We start from the raw sequence: 18,942 nt of genomic DNA, 5'->3' as shown, positions 1-18,942 counted from the left end.
TTTGATGAGATCCAGCAACACCTGTACAAATTGTGGGCCTAAAAAGGCCAAGCTTAGGAGAAGGTAGGGAATCCAATTGGGATCCAGATTTAATTTAATGCAAAATGGCCAGAACGGGTCGAGGTGTCCAACAGGGGCCATGTCCTTGTTTTAGCTATAGAGTCAAAAGCATATGAGGTTCTGTTGTGCCCTACTCGAGTAAAGTTTGGAGAACAGTTAAATCGGCAGAATCAGTTGATTGTGCTCCACATTTATAGTGCTTAGAACGATTAAGATGGGCAGCTTACACTTTTTTGATGAAAAAGTGGGTTAGCTCTTCACATAGAGTGTGGCAGAGAGAGGGTAGTGGAGATGGTTTGCTCAGGTTGGAGAGCTCTTTAACCACATTGAAGAGTGCCTTAGGACAGTTTTGAGCATTAGTGATTTGATCAGAATAGAATAGTGCCATGTGCAGTTCTACAGAACTCATGATAGTTTTTTTATTGCTAATCTATATTTAGCTTTAGACTCTTCGTCATGAGACTTTCTCCAGAGTCTTTCCAGGCCCTTGCATCATTTTTTTCTCAAGCCAAAGCATTTCATTAAACCAGGACCCCAACGGGTGAAACCTTCCTGAGCAGTTAGCTGTGGTCGGGTAAATTGTCTCCAAGGCATTCATAATCCAACTATCCACCAGACCCTGATCAGAGTCAACTATTTGCTTTAGAGCAGGTTTAGTGCTCTGAGGTTGTGGATTCAATGCTGGAACATTCAGTTTAGACCAGTTTCTGGACCTAATTGGAGGTTTGGATCCTGATTTTAAATGGCACAGCTCCTTTACATTGAAATAGATCAGATCTAAAAGGTGTCCGTTTTTTGCGTAGGAGCAGAATTACACACAGCCAAATTCAGGACACCCAGATCCTCTAAAAGAGAAGTAGCATGGCTACATTTGAGGTTATCCAAGTGAATAATGATATCACTGAGCAACATAAAATTGACAAATTTTAAAATGTAGGGGCTACTAAGTCAGGCATTGAGGCACATGAATTCCCAGTATACCCTGGAGGTCAGTAAATCAAAGCCCCAGACAGCTTGAATTTGTGTGTGAGGGAGAGTGAAAAAAGAAGGGCCTCACAGGCGGCTAGGGGAAGCTCTTCAATTTTGCATTCATATTCCTTCTTAAACACAATAGCAATCCTCCTTCCTATCTTATCATGTCTATCTTTCCTAACAAGAGTGTAGTTGGGTGGGAGAACAGGGCATTTCGGTTGTTTTCCTACAGAAAGTTAAAGAGGTTTGCTGATGTCTAGAAAGGGAGCAGCAATTTATGCTAAAAATGTAAAAGTGATTTGCACAACCTGCCCCTAACAGTGGCGTTCCAATGTGGCACTTTGTTCCAGATGCCATAATGAGACAACTATCCGATGGCTAGAAGGAGAAATCGCAGCAATTGCATGTCAACAGACTTGCCTACAGATTTGGGGTCTGACAATTTGGAGGGCGAACAGGTCCAAGTGCAATAAATTTGTCAGAAGTATATATCAGCCTTTCCAGATGAAAGAGAATGGAGTACCTGTCCCCTGGCCCCAATTGGACGTGGACAGGTGCGGGCTGGGAGGCCAGTCACATGCATTCACTGCATGTACATGCATTAAATAGCTAACTGAGGAGGAAGCGCTAGAGAGCTAACCTCCAAGATAGTGGTTCAACCAGGAAGTGGCAGAATCATTTGGTGCCTCTCCCTTTCCACTCAATCAGGTCCAGGCAGCCTGGGGTCTTCAGTGAAAGAGCCAGGTCTTGAGTCCCCTTTTGAATTCCTGGAGGGAGAGAAAAGTCCTCAGGTGGATGCTGTTCCAGAGTGTTGCAGAGTTCCTGAAGGGCTGATGATGTATTCAGTCTCTGAGGGGTTGGAGAACATCCTTGACAATGTCGAAAAGTTCTTTGCTGTGGTTGGAGCTGGCTTCAATGTAGTTGACTAAGGCATTCCTTCTGGTGTCTTTCAGGGGTATGTGGTACTGACTGAGTACAATCATGATTGTGGTCCAGTCAGTGGGTTACTTGGTGGTGCGCCATCTCCTTTCCAGTTATTTGCAGTTGCGTTTAGAGGTTATCAATCCCAGGGTGACCAGCTGGCTTGTCTGGAGGATCTGTTGGGTCTGGAGGGTTTGCTGGGGGCGAATCTGTCAGCACTGTTGGTGTCACGACTCACGTGCTGCTTGCGCCTGGAATTTGCAGATCTGGTGGCGTGAATCTTCAATGTTCGGCTTTGGCCCAAAAAGGGGCGACTCTTTCTGGTAGCCACGGTGCTGTAGGCAATGGAGACACCAAGAACAGACCGTGCCCTTCAGAAAGTGGCGCCAGAGGGAAAAACCCCTTCCAAAGGGGAAAAACCTCCAAACAGGAAAAGTCCTGGAGAAAAACAAGAACAAACAAACAGGAATCCAAAAGGAGCAAAAATCTGAAAACACAGAATGCTGAGTCCAAAACCAAAAGGCAAGGAAATCAGGAGCGAAGACACCAACTGAGCAGAAAGTGTTGCAGCGCAAAGAAAGAGGAAAAACACAGCCCTTATATACCAAAAAACAGGAAGTGACCCACAGGAAGTAAAAGGACACCATCTTAGATAGGGAAACAATATATAGAACAGAATAGTAGAGGAACCATAGAGAATAGGGAACAAGGAATGCTGGGAAAGCACAGGAATCTGGGAAGGAGGAAAAGACATAAAGAAAGGCACACAACAGACTGCAAAAAGAAGAAAGGACAAAGAAACGAAGAAAAACAGGTAAGAGGGTTCAGAGACCCCTGGGACAGTGAAAGGCAGAAGGAAGAACGAGGCCCCAAGCAAATCTGGGGCCTCGAAACGCGCAGGAGAGGCTGGGGGCGCGCCGCGTCTTAATAACGCGGTGCGCGGCCCGAGCCGAACGCCCGGCAGAAGTCGAGCTCTCGGCTCGCGCCGCACCGCGCGGCGCGACAGTAGGTCCCCCTCCCGAAGGCCCAGGTTTAAGAGGGAATAAACAGTGAAAGCGTTGAGTCAGGAGAGGAGCGTGAACGGAAGAGGCATCTTCCCATGAACATTCACTGAGAGGATAACCCTTCCAATGAATCAGATACTGAAGTCGTTTATGAAAAAGACGAGAGTCACAGATTTCCTGCACTTCATATTCAGGAGCATCATTCACAAGGACAGGAGGTGGACAAGGAAACTGACGTGAGTAAGGATCAGGCACATAAGGTTTAAGCTGAGAAACATGAAAAACCGGATGGATCTTCCATGTATGGGGTAAGTGAAGACGGACAGTGACAGGATTGACCAACTGGAGAATACGGAAAGGCCCATAGTAACGAGGTGTGAACTTGTTTTGAGAGAGACGTGAGGGCAAGAATTTGGAGGAGAGCCAGACTTTATCTTGCAGATGATAATTTGGATTGGTTGTACGTCTCTTGTCTGCAGCCTTCTTCATATACCTCTTGGTATGTAACAAATTAGATCGAATTAGTTTATGGAGTTGGAGAAGGCGTTTGGAGAAATAGTTAATAGCAGGTAGAGGAGAGTTGGATTGTGGAGAAGTAGGGAAAGAGGTAGGATGAAAACCATAGGAACAGAAAAAGGGAGTGACCTTGGAGGCACTATGGACTGAGTTATTGTAGGAAAATTCAGCTAAAGAGAGGTAAGTGCTCCAGTTACTTTGGGTAGAATTGCAAAAGCATCGAAGATATTGCTCTAGTCCTTGGTTCAGACGCTCAGTCTGTCCGTTGGTCTGAGGATGGAACCCTGAAGACAGGGCTCTATTCATATTCAGTGTTTTACAAAAATGCTTCCAAAATCGGGAGATGTACTGAGGTCCTCTATCAGAGATTATGGTATGTGGAAGTCCATGGAGACGGAAGACATGATCTATGAATATTTGACCTAGTTCTTGGGAAGTAGGCAGCTTTTTTAGGCCAGTGAAATGAGCCATTTTTGTGAAAGAATCCACTGTGACCATGATAACCCGGTTTCCTGCTGATGGTGGGAGCGAACACATAAAATCAGTAGAGATAGTATGCCATGGGGCCGATGGAACAGGCAAAGGTTGTAGTAATCCTGCCGGTCTGGTGTGAGGTATTTTGACTTGGGGACAGGCCTGAACGTATCTTTCCACATCCAGTTTCCAGGTAGGCCACCAAAAAAATCGTGAAAGTAGTTCTTGTGTGGCTTTGATGCCTCTGTGACCAGCTACAGGGGAATCATGGCACATTTGTAACGCTTTCTTTTGCACCTTGTTTGTAGGGAGGAATATCAGGTCTTGGTAATAAAAATATCCTTGTTTCTTGTACAATAATGGTCTTAGTTCTTCTATGTCATGGTCCGATAGGTTGGCGTATTCTTGTTGTACTTCTTCCAGGAAAGACTGAGCCACTCCAATGATCTTACTGGGTTCTAGAAGATACTGGGATGAGGAAGGAGAACACTCTGGATATCGGCGAGACAGAGCATCAGCCAGAATGTTTTGAGATCCTGGAATATATGTAATATAAAAATCGTACTGACTGAAGAAAAAGGCCCAGCGGGCCTGACGACTATTCTGGCATACAAAATTTCTTAAACATTGTAAATTACGGTGGTCTGTCCTCACCTCAAATGGTTCCTTGGAACCCATCAGAAACTGTCTCCACTCAAGGCAGGCTGTTTTCAGAGCCAATAATTCCCTTTCAAGTACGGAATAATGTTGTTCAGCTGTGGAAAGGATATGAGACAAATAGAAAACAGGATGTTCAAGGCCATCATCCTCTTGTCGTTGGAGTAAGACAGCTCCGATGGCTCTCTCAGAAGCATCAGTTACTACTATAAATTGCTTGGTGGTATCTGGATGTCTTAAGATGGGGGCTTGGGTGAAGGCTCTCTTTAAGCTTTGAAAGGCTGCTTCAGCAGCCTCAGTCCAGACAAACCCCTTCTTTAAATTGTCCTTCTTTAAGGTGTGAGTTATGTGGCTAGTCTGACTGGCAAAGTCTAGAATGAATTGTCGATAGAAGTTTGCTAAACCTAGGAAACATTGTGTTTCTTTTATGGTAGAAGGAGAAGGCCACTCTAGGATAGCTTGTACCTTTTCTTGATCCATAGCTATGCCGGTGGGACTTAAATGATAGCCCAGATATTTGACTTCCGTTATGTCGAACTCACATTTCTCTGGTTTGCAAAATAGTTGATGATCACGAAGTCTTTGAAGAACTTGTTTCACATGGGAAGTATGGAGTTCAGGATTTCTAGAATAAATAAGAATGTCATCTAGGTAGATCACGACTGTCTGATTAAGTAGGTCTGAAAACACTGAGTCCATAAATCTCTGGAAGATTGCGGGGGCGTTAGTAAGACCAAACGGCATAACCCTATATTCAAAATGGCCAAATGGGGTCCTGAATGCTGTCTTCCATTCGTCGCCTTCTCTTATGCGTAAAAGGTGGTAGGCTCCTCGTAAATCCAATTTAGTAAAACGTTGGGCCCCTCTGATTGCTTCCAGTATGTCCCTGATGAGAGGCAAAGGATAACGATCTTTAATGGTGATTTTATTCAGACCTCGAAAATCCAGGCACGGACGAAGATCCTTAGTCTTCTTGGGCACAAAAAAGAGAGGGGCCCCAGTCGGAGACGACGATGGAACAATAAGACCACTCTGTATATTTTCGTCCAGATACTCCTTTAGAACTTCCCTTTCGGGTTCCGTGAGGGAGTACATCCTCCCAAAAGGAACAATTGTGCCGGGTTCTAATGGAATTGCACAATCATATTCTCGATGTGGAGGTAGCACAGGTTTTGACGGTTTTTGGAAAATATCCTGAAACTCCAAATAGTGGTCTGGGACCCCTTGGACCGTATAAATGGACATACCAGTGGCACCTTCAGTAGCTAAGGATCTTTTCGGAGACCAATACTTGTCGGAAGTAAAACAGTTCTCATGACAAAATTGCGAAGACAAAGAGACTGTCCGGGTAACCCAATTTATATATGGGTTATGTCTAATGAGCCACGGAATTCCAAGAATGATGGTATGGTTAGGGGACGTAATAAGATCGAAGGAGATGTGTTCTTGATGGTTTCCCACCTGTAGACTTAACATCAGGGTAGTGGTGTCTACAGGACCAGAGGATATCAAAGATCCATCCACAGTGTGTACCTGTTCGGGTACTTCTTTTGCTTGAGTAGGAACTAGGTTAGCAGCAGCCCATGTCTTGTCCATGTATATACCACTAGCACCACAGTCTAGTAATGCCATAGTCTTTTCTTGACGACCGTCAGGAAGTTGTAACAGGACAGGAAAGATGAACAAGGCAGTTGTATTGTCATTAAAGGAGCTGATGGAAGGTATAGCTGTAGATCCCGTCCCCTCCCTTCTTACAGAGGACGGGAGGTGGCGTTTCCCGAAGGTCTGGACGGACGTACTGGACAGGTACGGAGTATGTGACCAGCAGAACCACAATACAGGCACAACCCTCTCTTGCGTCTGTCTTCTCGTTCACTAGCAGAGAGCGGACCTCGGGTAGTATCCACCTGCATGGGTTCCCCTTCGATGTCTCTAGCAGGAGTGCGAGGTTCCTCGGAACGCTGCAGGTATGCACGTGAGCTACTTGGCTGGGTAAACCCTCTACTCCTTTTCTTTTCCGATCTCCGTTCCTGAAGACGATATTCGATGGACAGTGCTTGATCCATCAGGCCACGAAGATCTTCCGCTCTGGTAGAATGCACTAGTTCATCCTTTATTTCTTCTTTGAGTCCTCTACGAAATAATGTTACCAGAGTACGTTCCACCCAAGTGGTCTCTGCCGCCAGCTGACGAAAACGGGTTATATATTGCAGGACGTCTTGGGAGCCTTGTTGGATGTCGCACAAGGCTTCTTCAGCGGAGGCTTCCAATCCAGGACGGCTAAACATTTGTTTGAAGCGACTCACAAAGGCGGAATAGTCTGACAATACAGGGTCGTCGGAGGACACCATCGGGGTTGCCCAGGCCAAGGCTGGACCGGATAAGGCACTGATAAGATAACCCACCTTGGTCCTGTCGTGGGAGAATTGAGTAGGTCGGAAGGCGAAATACACCGTTAAAGCATCCAAGAACTCGCGAAGCTTGGTTGGTTCACCAGAGAAACAAGGGGTAGAAGCGGAGATTGTCGGAACATCACTGGTGCGGAGGGCCAAAGCCTGTCGTAACGCAGCATTTTCATTACGTAGTTGTTGCAATTCCTGGGCTTGTTGCTGAATCGTGGTTAACAGAGATTGCTCCGGATCTGCAGCAGCCGCCACTGTATTATCCATGGTGTTTGAGGACGTCGGAATGGTTAGGCGCTGCAATCTGTCACGACTCACGTGCTGCTTGCGCCTGGAATTTGCAGATCTGGTGGCGTGAATCTTCAATGTTCGGCTTTGGCCCAAAAAGGGGCGACTCTTTCTGGTAGCCACGGTGCTGTAGGCAATGGAGACACCAAGAACAGACCGTGCCCTTCAGAAAGTAGCGCCAGAGGGAAAAACCCCTTCCAAAGGGGAAAAACCTCCAAACAGGAAAAGTCCTGGAGAAAAACAAGAACAAACAAACAGGAATCCAAAAGGAGCAAAAATCAGAAAACACAGAATGCTGAGTCCAAAACCAAAAGGCAAGGAAATCAGGAGCGAAGACACCAACTGAGCAGAAAGTGTTGCAGCGCAAAGAAAGAGGAAAAACACAGCCCTTATATACCAAAAAACAGGAAGTGACCCACAGGAAGTAAAAGGACACCATCTTAGATAGGGAAACAATATATAGAACAGAATAGTAGAGGAACCATAGAGAATAGGGAACAAGGAATGCTGGGAAAGCACAGGAATCTGGGAAGGAGGAAAAGACATAAAGAAAGGCACACAACAGACTGCAAAAAGAAGAAAGGACAAAGAAACGAAGAAAAACAGGTAAGAGGGTTCAGAGACCCCTGGGACAGTGAAAGGCAGAAGGAAGAACGAGGCCCCAAGCAAATCTGGGGCCTCGAAACGCGCAGGAGAGGCTGGGGGCGCGCCGCGTCTTAATAACGCGGTGCGCGGCCCGAGCCGAACGCCCGGCAGAAGTCGAGCTCTCGGCTCGCGCCGCACCGCGCGGCGCGACAGTTGGAGATCCAGGTAGTGAAGTTTTTGATGGCTTGATCCACTTTGGAGGAGGTTTTGGGGGTAGAAGTTGAGGTCATCGGTCCATTGGCGTCCCTGGGGAATGTGATCCCTAGAGGCAAGGAGTTGTCTTGGGAGGGGTCACACATGCCCCCTATTGATAAAATATCAATAAGATAAGTTGATCCCTGGGGGCTTATCTCTCCCCAAGGGTATTTGAAGAAAAAGTAGCAAGAGCAACTCATGCCATTTTCCTGCCAGGACACCTGGGGGAACCAGGTGGCGCATTTTTTTTTCTTCAGACCTGATGTGACTGTTACATGAAATGGTGTTGTTTTACTCCTGATGGAAAGCTCTAGCAATCTGGCCATTATTTTTCATTGGGGAGTGCTTGGCTTCACTGGTTCCGATGCAAGTTTTATCCTCTGCCAAAGCTCCTGGCAACTGTCTTTATTCTGGGGCTTGTTCAGTAGCCCCCCGCAGCCCTCCATCAAAGTACCCTCCCTGTTGCACTCTCACCTACCCAATACTTTGGTGATCTTGCAGTTCCAGAAAGTTCTCTACAGTCTTCCAAATATGTAGGTATTTTTAAGAGGGAGTGGAAAGTTCTAGAAAGTAGGCACCTGTGTTCAATCTCAGGGTTATTTATCATCACTCCACTCATGTCCCAACACTCCTGCACAGCATTCTGGAACATTTCTTTATGGTAACTTGAACTGCTATGTTTAAAGAACTTCCCTGGGATCCTAAGCCCTGCCCCAACTTTGACAGCGGGCTGATCCATTCCTACCACACTTCAAAGGGAGCTTCTCTGGTGATTGGCTCCAGAGGCCTGCCTGTCCTCTTTTGTTTCTGTTAGAGTGAGCCTTCTCAGGCCAGGTACAGTGTAAAAAGTAATTAGCACATGCAGATTCAATCCCGCCCACTTCCTTTCTATTAAACAAACCCTAGTATTGTCAAATTGCTCTATTGTGTGAGGAGTTCTGTGATCCTCCCACTGTCCAGCAAAGTAATTTATTTTGCCCAGTAGTAAGAGAGGGAAAGGTCTGATGTCTAGTTATGATTTGAGTCAGGAACGTATGACACAACCTCAAATACTAACAGATATCACAAAAGTGACTTTGGTACATTTTTACCTTTGCATTGGTACTTGTCCTCTATTTCTGGTCTGCATAGATGAAACTGTACTTTGGTACAGATTTTGTCCATTGAAGCACACAATATTTTGAAACATCACTAAAAAGGTACACTATGAATCCCCTCTCACATTATAAGGCCTATACCAGGTCAGCAGCAATCCCTGGAGGGTTTCTATGCAGATACTGGGCTGAACTAGATAGTAATCTAGCATGCTTAGCCTGCACTTATGTGTCCATGTGTGCTCTCATGCAACCAGCCTGGCCTGCTGGGCAGCAGTTGACTTGGTACTGAATAAGACCTAGAGCTTGAATCACAAAGGTAAACTTACAAGTAGGCTTTTTTAGCATTTACAAAACTGCATTTTGATAGTAAGTTTACGAGTGTGGAGCCCCCCAGTCAGGGCAGAGATTTCTGCAAATAAAAGGATAGACTTTTCCCTGTACCCTCACTACACTTTCACCATGAAGACACATGATGCATCTCCCTCTCAACCCGCAGCCCCATCAGAACCGTGCTACATGACGCATCACTAGCACACGCCCTTGCATCACAAGCCTATTGCCAACGGTAGCCTCGACGACGATGCAGGACTCCACATCACAAGTCCTGCAGCTTCTTCCAAACCAGTTGGTGCGCGATGCAGGATTTAGCATTGCAAGCCCACTGAGTGATGTATTTCTGACCAGGACCTTGCATCGCCTCGAACGCACAACACTTCCTGTACATGGGACTCCAAACTCTTTGCAACCAGGATTTAAGGTTCTCTTGTTCAGCTGGACTGTCTAGGCCCCTGTAGCTGGCCCAATGTCTACTGCGGTCGGCCTGAACTTATGTGTGGTTATATGGCAAAATTTCTATATACTTTCTTCTCATTAAAGAAAAAAAGTAACCAATTTCACCAAACTTTACTAAACCAAAAATCTCTGACTCATCCTTTTCCACTTCTAAAATGTCTTCCACCTCCACTCTTTGACTCATCCCAAACCTCTTTCCTACTATTACTAAGATTCTTTTTCCAAAATATCCCCTATCTCCATCTTTGTTATGCTATTCATCCAACTAACAGGCCCTCTGACCCCTCCCAAAACTCTTTTACTATTATGAACGCCTAAATTATCCTTTCTACACTCTTCACACCTCTAGCCATCCCTTCTCCTTCTCCTTCTCTTTCAGACTGCCATGTTACCAGTTAAACAGGTAGGACTGATGGCCGCCAACCAAGAAAGGCCGACCGGCAACGGCGAGGAGGCCCGGAAATAGGTGATCCAACCTCCAGCACCAACAGCACTGCGACCAACTACTGACCGTATTACAAGCCAAAAGTCACATTGGCGGGCACCCATGGAGGTCAGCCAATGGAAGACCGAACCACAGTGATTCGTGGTCACAAAAGTAATACACAGCAGCACACTGGATGGCTTTGAAAACAACACAGCTGACACAGATTGCCATGCTTGACACACTTGCAAAGGGCACTATAAAACACACCCCTTCAGACACCACAATCCTATGCATCCTCACAGCTAGACACAGAAGCCACAGGGCATAAAATAAAAACAACTCTATAGAATAGACACCCCTTCATTTTTTTTCAACATCCCATACCACACCCTGCACACACTTCACTCCATTCAGACCCTTCTGCACTACCCCAGTTGAGTTACTTACTGTCACTTGTTTTTCTGTACATCACCATGTCATGACCCAAAAACCCACATTTTATTGAGGATGTGTTGAAAGTCATGGTGGATGAAATCATTAGAGTAGAGCGACAATTGTTTGGAGCTCAAGTCCAGCAAACACCTCTCAGTAGGTAGACAGAAATGTGGGAGAGGATAGTTGACAGAGTCAATGCTGTAGGCATCACCTTGCGCACAAAGGAGGACATCAGGAAGAGGTGGAACAACCTAAGGGGCAAGGTTTGATCCTTAGTCACCTCGCACCAGCTGCAGGCCAAGAAGACTGGCAGAGGCCCTCCCAGTGCACCATTACACCTCTGTCACGGGAAGGAGAAGGTCTTGGCCACCCTATATCTTGAGGACTCAATAGGAATACCAGGGGGAGGTGAGTCTGGTAAGTCACAACACTAAAAATGTCACCAAAATGCTATGTCATGCATGCCATAGCTCACCTTTTCCCAAATTAGCTTTTACTCCACTCACCAGCCCAGTGTTCTCTCCTCTAAATACTCCTGTATGTGAACATCCAATTGAAGTGTACCAACCTGTGGTTTATTTTTATTTATAGAGTGCATGGTACAGGAGGTGACAGGATTGCAAAGCACTGTTACTGTAATTCGAACCTCCACCCTTGTGTTCACTGCTACAAACACCATTGTTTGGCAAGTCACAAATGAGATGCACTCACCTGAGCGGTACAGGGACTGACAGGACTGCAGCTTCCATCAGGCACTATTTCGGTAACTCCAAGCACCAGCAGAGTGTTCTCTTCCCCAAATAGCCTTTTCGTAATCTCTCAAATTAAGTGCACTCACCTGGGGGTGGGGGGGGGGGTCACATTTGTATTGTGTGTATAGTACAGGGAGTAAGAGGACTGCTATGGCCGGAAAGCCCTGTGTCTGTGAATCCAACCACTAGCCCATTGTTGACTGCTACAAATACCATTGTTTGGCAAGTCTCAAATGAAGTGTACTCATCAAGAGGGTTCACATTTATAAAGTGTGTATAGTACAGGGACTGACAGGAGCACAAAGGCCAGGAAGGCCCTGTGTCTGTGAATTCAACCACCAGTCGAGAGTGTACTGCTACAAATACCCTTGTTTGGCAAGTCTCAAATGAAGTGTCTCACCTTGGGGTTCACATTTGTATAGTGTGTACGACAGGGACTAACAGGACTGCAAAAGCTGGGAATGCCCTGTGTCTGTGAATGCAACCACCAGCCTAGTTTTCACTGCTACAAATGCCCTGGTTTGGGAAGTCTTAAATGAAGTGTACTCACCTGGAGGGTTCACATTTGTATAGTGTGTGTACTACAGGGACTGACAGGACTGCAAAGGCCAGGAAGGCCCTGTGTCTGTGAATTGAACCACCAGCCCAGTGTTCAATGCTACAAATACCCTTGTTTGGAAAGTGTTGAATTAATTGTACTCACCTCAGGGTCATATTTGTGTAGTGTGTGTACAACAGGGACTGACAGGACTCTAACTCCAACCACCAGACCAGTGTGCACTTGTCCAAATACGCTTGTTCGGTATCTCTCAAAGAAGTTTTACTCACCTGGGAGGATACTGTTTGTATAATATGTGAAGTAGAGTGTGTGACCTGAATGAAACTCTTAGTAGGCATTATGTCTATAACTCCAACCACCAGCCCAGCGTGCATCTGTCCAAATACCCTTGTTTGGTGACTCTAAATTGAAGTGTACTCACCAGGGAAATAACATTTCTATGGTGTGTGTAGTAGAGAGAGCGTCAGGACTGCAAATCTAAGGATGCACTGTTTCTATAACCCCACGCACCAGCACAGTAGATCCTTGTCCAAATACCCCTGTCTGGCAACTCACAAATGAAGTTTACTCACCTTGGGGGATGACATTGGTCAGGTGTGTCAAGTACCCAGATGAGCCAGACAGCCAGACTGTAACTCACAGGAGGCACTGTTACTCTGACTGCAAACCACAGAAGAGTGTACATTTGATCAAACAGCACAGTTTTCCAACTCTCAATGTGAATTTACTCAGATGTGTGGGTACCGTTTGTATAGTGTGTATTGTAGATGGAGTGACAGGACTGCTAAGGCCAGGAAGCTATGTAGCTCATACTCTAGACACAAGCTCAGGGTCCATATGCATAAATATGCATCTCTGTGAAACCCCAATTGATGTGTACTCACCTGGAGGGATACCATTTGTGAAATGGTGGGAAGTAGAAGGAGTGACATTAAAGTTAAACCCAATAGGCCCTGCCCCACAAACTTCAAAACCAAAACCAGTGTTCACTTGCCCAAACACATCTAGTAGAGAAGTCCCAAATGAACTCTACACACCTTGGACAATGTAAATTATCAAGTGTGTGCAGTGGAGACTGACATGACTCTGACTCCCAGGAGGCACTGTTTCTCCACATATAAAAAAAACTACATCAGTGATCACTTGATCAAATGCCCTTGCCTAATAGGCCACATTTTAGATTCACCCCCCTGTAATGAGCAGCATACAGATCATGCCCAACTCTCAGATGTGTCTGGCTCTATCTTGACCTACTAACCCAAGATAAAACCATTGAGGACAGGCAGGACAGGTTACCCAGTGTGCTAAACAATTATCCCAATGGCACCCAAAGGCAAAACCAGATTGGTATTGGCAGCAAACACATTAACACTGCAATAAACACATGATGACTAATATCACATTTACTACAAACTCCTTGGTGTGTCTGTATCACATTCAACTAGGTCTCAAAATAGCCAAAAACCTAACTTGCCTAGCCACTGTTTGGCCTGCACTGGTGGCAAGTTGACACTCTCAGGCCTTCCCTCAAAGGGACAAAGATATGCACATCTAAGCAGCTGGGACAGACAAGTACAGCTGGCATGCTCCACAAATGTCATTTGAAAACAACTATTACAATGTTTACCTGTCACAGTAGGATTACCTGCTAAACAACTATGTACAGGTCTCTGTAAAATGCCACTGTAAATGATTGGAGGTCACAATGCAACCAGTAACATTGTAAGCTCATAATATATCAACATGGCCTCTCTAACAGGGGTGCTGAGAGACATCAACACCACCCTGAGCAGGGATCAACAGCAAGACTCCAACCCTTCCTTTGGCAGGTCTACACCTGGCACCTAAACATCGGTGCCAACCACTGGAAGGGAGGCCCTGCCAGTAGAAGAACCTACCTCAGACGCCCCTGCCTCTGAGCAGCAGATCACCCCCCAAACAAGCGGGGACTTCCAGCAAAGTGTCTGTGAGGTGCTGATGGCAAAACTCCTGTCATTGCCAGCAAGTGACCTCTTCCCAAATGACCTCCTTTGCGTGTCACATGTTCACTCTGTTGACTGTTCCTCAACCATCTTCCATTTCCAATGGGAGGAGTACAGTGGACTTCGGACTCCCAATGCTGTGGCATCCACAACAAGGATTTCATCCACTGTGACTGAACTCTTCACTTTTTGGTTCCGTCATGTCCCTTATTTTCATTCTGTGCACAAATTTACATTAAATACTATCTATCAGAAGGTTTGTGTCTGCTTGCTTCTTTTCAGATTTTGCTATGTAGAGATGTAAGACTATATGAAGCAAATGATAAAGACACATGCTACTAGTTCATGGAGGGAAGTGTTACAGATACAGTGCCCTGCTAAGGATTACAGCCAACACACACAAACACATTGGTACAAGTGTCTAGTCACACCAAACATTTTATTCCAATGTACAGCACATAAGCGGTTTGTAAGTCTGGAATGTCATAGCCATAAATGGCTGACTCAAATTGTGTCAAGGTACACAGACCAAGGTACAGACCACGGAAGGAAGGGGCTTGTTAGACATTGTCCTGTAGAATATGGAAACAGAAAAGTTGATGGTGATAGCAGCTTGAGCCTTATCACATACCATGCAAAAGCAATACAACATCACATAAACCAAGGCACAGACACCGGCAGTACAACAGTCCCTGATCACAAGCACATCATGATCCAATGATTATGCATCTTGTGATATGACACAAACATATGTCAGTGTTTTGGCACAGGCACTGTAGCCTGCAATGATGAAACACATATACAGCTACATACAGGTCATACAAGAATAGTGTTTAGCCTATGTGAAGGGTGAATGGCTTGCTTGCTCTTGATGACGCCACATTTTATGGTCCCATGATCACACACATGATGCAGTCAGCCCTCCACAGCACACTATACAAGTACAATGTGCACTTTGACCTTCCACCCAAATACTGTTCAAGTTGCCTTGACGCAGGTCTCATACAGCCAAATCCGTGACCTACATTACCTGGAACAATCCATGTCCACTTCCTGTGTCTGAACAGCATCAGATACCTGCTAATGTCATAACTCTGAAATGCCCATATGAGGATGTCATGGTGAAGGTACCTGGACAAAGGCAAAGCAAGGAGTATAGGCTTGAAAAACATCCTATTACAGAATTCATATGGCCAGCATCTGGAAAGGAAATTACATTGCAATGAGACTGACGCAAACAAGGTAGCTACATCAAGGTGGGGATATGTCAAAGGCTAACCCTTCAAGAGCCCTTTGGCCGATTATTTCAGAATATCAGCTCCCTAGTTTTTGCAAAAACAGTCAACTTCATACATTATAATAACTACAGTTCTTTGTACACAGTCATTATGTCACATGACATACATATGCTCAAGAAAAGTGGGTATTGAAGTACTCTTCCTGCAAGTCAGCTCCTTCCTCTTCACCACTGTCATCCTCACTTGCATTTTGGGAGGCTCACTCGGTGGCACTGCAGGCTTCCCCTCCTCTGGGATGTACGGGATAGTCCTCCGCAGTGCAATGTTGTGGAGCATGCAGCATGCCACAGTGATCTGACACACTTTTCTGGCCGAGAAGAGGAGGGCTCCACCAGTCTGGTCCAGACATCTAAATCTGGCCTTCAGGAGCCAAAAAACCTGCTCCACTACCCGCCTTGTTCTTCCCTGGGCCTCATTAAAGCAGACTTCCCCTGGCATAGTTGGATTCCTTAGTGGCGTCAACAAGCAGGGATGGTTTAGATATGCAGAGTCTCCTGTTATGGAATGGGACACATGGGCAACAATGAGGCCCTCTTATCAGAATTGTGGCACCAGACATTGCACACAATGTAGGAGGATGGCTCTCTATGTAGTGTGCAAAGCTAGGCACACTGTGCAGAGAGTCTTGGTAACCACATGTTGGTTTACTAAGGTAAAAACTAGACCACCTAATGCTCTTATTTTTATGGCAGCCTGGTCGAACAGTTAGGCCAATCTTGGAGAAGAGCAAAGCATTTGATGTACTCTCAGTATCAATAAACGAAGACGTACACCGAAAAGAATAACTTGACACAACTTTAAACAACAATTCAGATTTTAATAAAAGTTTTAAGACCAAGATCATCAAAATTGGGTAAGTACTTTTTAAGTTATGAGTTTTCAAACTTTAGCAAAAATAGTCTTTTTGTGTGTAATCACGCAACATAAGAATCAATGGGAGAAAATAAAAAAAATGCATGTAAAATCAGTCTATGTGTTTATCAATGTCTCCTTTAGTTCTTAGGTCAAGGCCTTCGAGAAGTCCCGGCTTGTGGGGCTGGTGGGTCCCATTGGAGTGTAGAGGACACAAAGGGTGGGGGACCCTTAAAGCACAGCTGGGTCTCCAGTGCAGGGCCCAGGGAGGCTGGGTATAGAGCAGATAGATGAGTCAAGAGCTGTGCGCAGAGGTGCCCTTGGAAGCATGAGGTAAGTCACTTTACGGATCGCTTGCCGGTCAGCAGGGCCACGTTGGTTTCTGAAGTCGCTTCCTCTTGATCTTTTTGGATTCCAGAGTGGACTTTCCTTCCTGGTGTCCAATGCTGAGTGACCTTTACCTGGGGCTATTACACGGTTCAGCATGCAGTGTATACTAGACAGGGCACACAGGCTGTGTGCCATGTCAGTTTTGCAATTCAGGACTGCACCAGGCCACTCAGCCTGCAATGGCAGTGCTGGGTGCACTTGGGTGCATGGTCCCTGAGGGTGGCACAATCTGTGTTGCTGCACTTAGGGGCCTACCTTAGTCCCTCATGGCCTGGGTACCTTAGTCCCATTAACTAAGGACTTATAGTGGCTCCTAATGGTGTGTCCAATTGTACCAATGCATCACAACAGTTTTGGGAAAGAGATCTGGCCTGGGAAACCTGGTTAGCACGGGCCCTGGGCACTCACAACTGTAAAACCACATCAAATATCAGGCAAAATGTGGGGGGCTAAGCATGTCAAAAGAGGCACTTTCCTACACACACACAAACAGGACGGATGTGACTTACCAACCACCCAGGCCCTTTTTGGATACAGTTGTGACGTTAGCTGGGGGATAGGGCTGTTCTCCATCATGAATGAATCATGGACTGAACCCAGATAGAGGACACAGACCTGTGAAATGTATAGATCCACCAAACAGACAAAGTGCACATTGATGGAATGGAAGTTCTTTCTGTTGCAATAGACTTGTTCATTGGCTTGCGGTGGGACCAAGCCAACATGTGTGCCATTAATAGTCCCTACCACATGTGGGAGGCTTGCAAAACCATAAAAGTCAGCCTTCACATGCACTCAATCTTGATGTCAGGGAAACTGGATGTAGCTGTCCAGGTGCTTCAACATTGCTGAGAGGACATCCTTCAAAACCAGCCTGAACATAGGTTGGAACATGATAGCTGACAGGACCACTGTACGTTGGAAGGACCCTGTGGCTAGGAAGTGCAATACTAACATGACTTGTACAATGGGTGGTATGCTGATTGGATAACTAATAGCTGGCACCAGATCTGGCTCCAACTGATGACACAAGTCCAGTATTGTTTGCCAATTCAGGGGATGGTACATGATAATTTGGCATTCCTCCATGGTCCGAAGGTCTGGCAGTGGACAGTAGACAGGTGGTCGATGCATCCTCCCTTTTCCTGGGTACCTATATATATGACAAGAAATGAGTTATAACATTCATCATTGTGTCCCCAGCTACATACATGATGCATGTCAATGATAATGATAACATGTGACAGTGCACATGAACACATGAACGCTGCTAATAACACAAGGGTTACATGTGACCCCCATGGTTTGCCACATGTGTCCACACCATGTATCTGGACCAAACTCAAATATATGCATCACAAATGCCCCTCCAAATATGACTGGAAATCTCAACCACAGAAATGGCCTTTTAAGGGGGTGGATTATGCACCACTGTAAAATACCATCTGTGTCCTGCAACATACTGCAATGGTGTTTGAGTAGAAAGACCTACATGACAAGACAGGATAAGCATATTTGTGTGTTCAAAACAACATTTTCAGAGGTGTGACCGTATTTGAAGCCCAGTACTGCATTGCAGGCCTCTAAAATGGAGGCTGCCTGACCTACTCCACTGAACATTAGGAACCACCTGTGACCGCAAAGTTGTCATGGTGGTAGGAGGTTGCAACAGTAGCGGACACAGTCATAGGCTAACATTATTGCCAGTGGCAGTCACGGCCCATGGCTCTGTCCACTGGCGGTGATGACCTAGAATGCAGTGAACGAGACTGCCATGTTCAGCAGAATCACTAACCTGACTCCTGACACTACTGGCAGCAATACCTCCACTACCAAGCTGCTGTGTACCTCCTCTGGGAACAATCATTTCACATCCAGCAGGTAATAGGCCCCCTATCTTCTCTCCAGAGGAGCTGGAGAGGCTAGTGGACGAGGTCCTACTGCTGTGCGGACAGCTCTATGGTGTACCAGAGGAGCAGGTAAGTACCTAATTTGCACAGATTTCTCTGTCCTTCACAATACTTTCACTCCTCACAGGAAAGAATGTGAAGCCTGTGTGCCAGGTTGATTACCCATGTGTTTGTAAGTCCAGTCTATGTGGCATCAATGGGAGGGTCAATGCGGAGGTATTGTTGGCCAGTGCCATATGTTGAGTTTATTCACATTGTGTTGTGTAGGATTTTTGGGCTCCTAGATCCTCCTTGTGTTTGGTGCACATAACTAG

Source organism: Pleurodeles waltl, chromosome 5 (assembly GCF_031143425.1).
Source record: "Pleurodeles waltl isolate 20211129_DDA chromosome 5, aPleWal1.hap1.20221129, whole genome shotgun sequence".
Taxonomy (NCBI): Eukaryota; Metazoa; Chordata; class Amphibia; order Caudata; family Salamandridae; genus Pleurodeles; species Pleurodeles waltl.
This window is presented reverse-complemented; position numbering follows the sequence as displayed.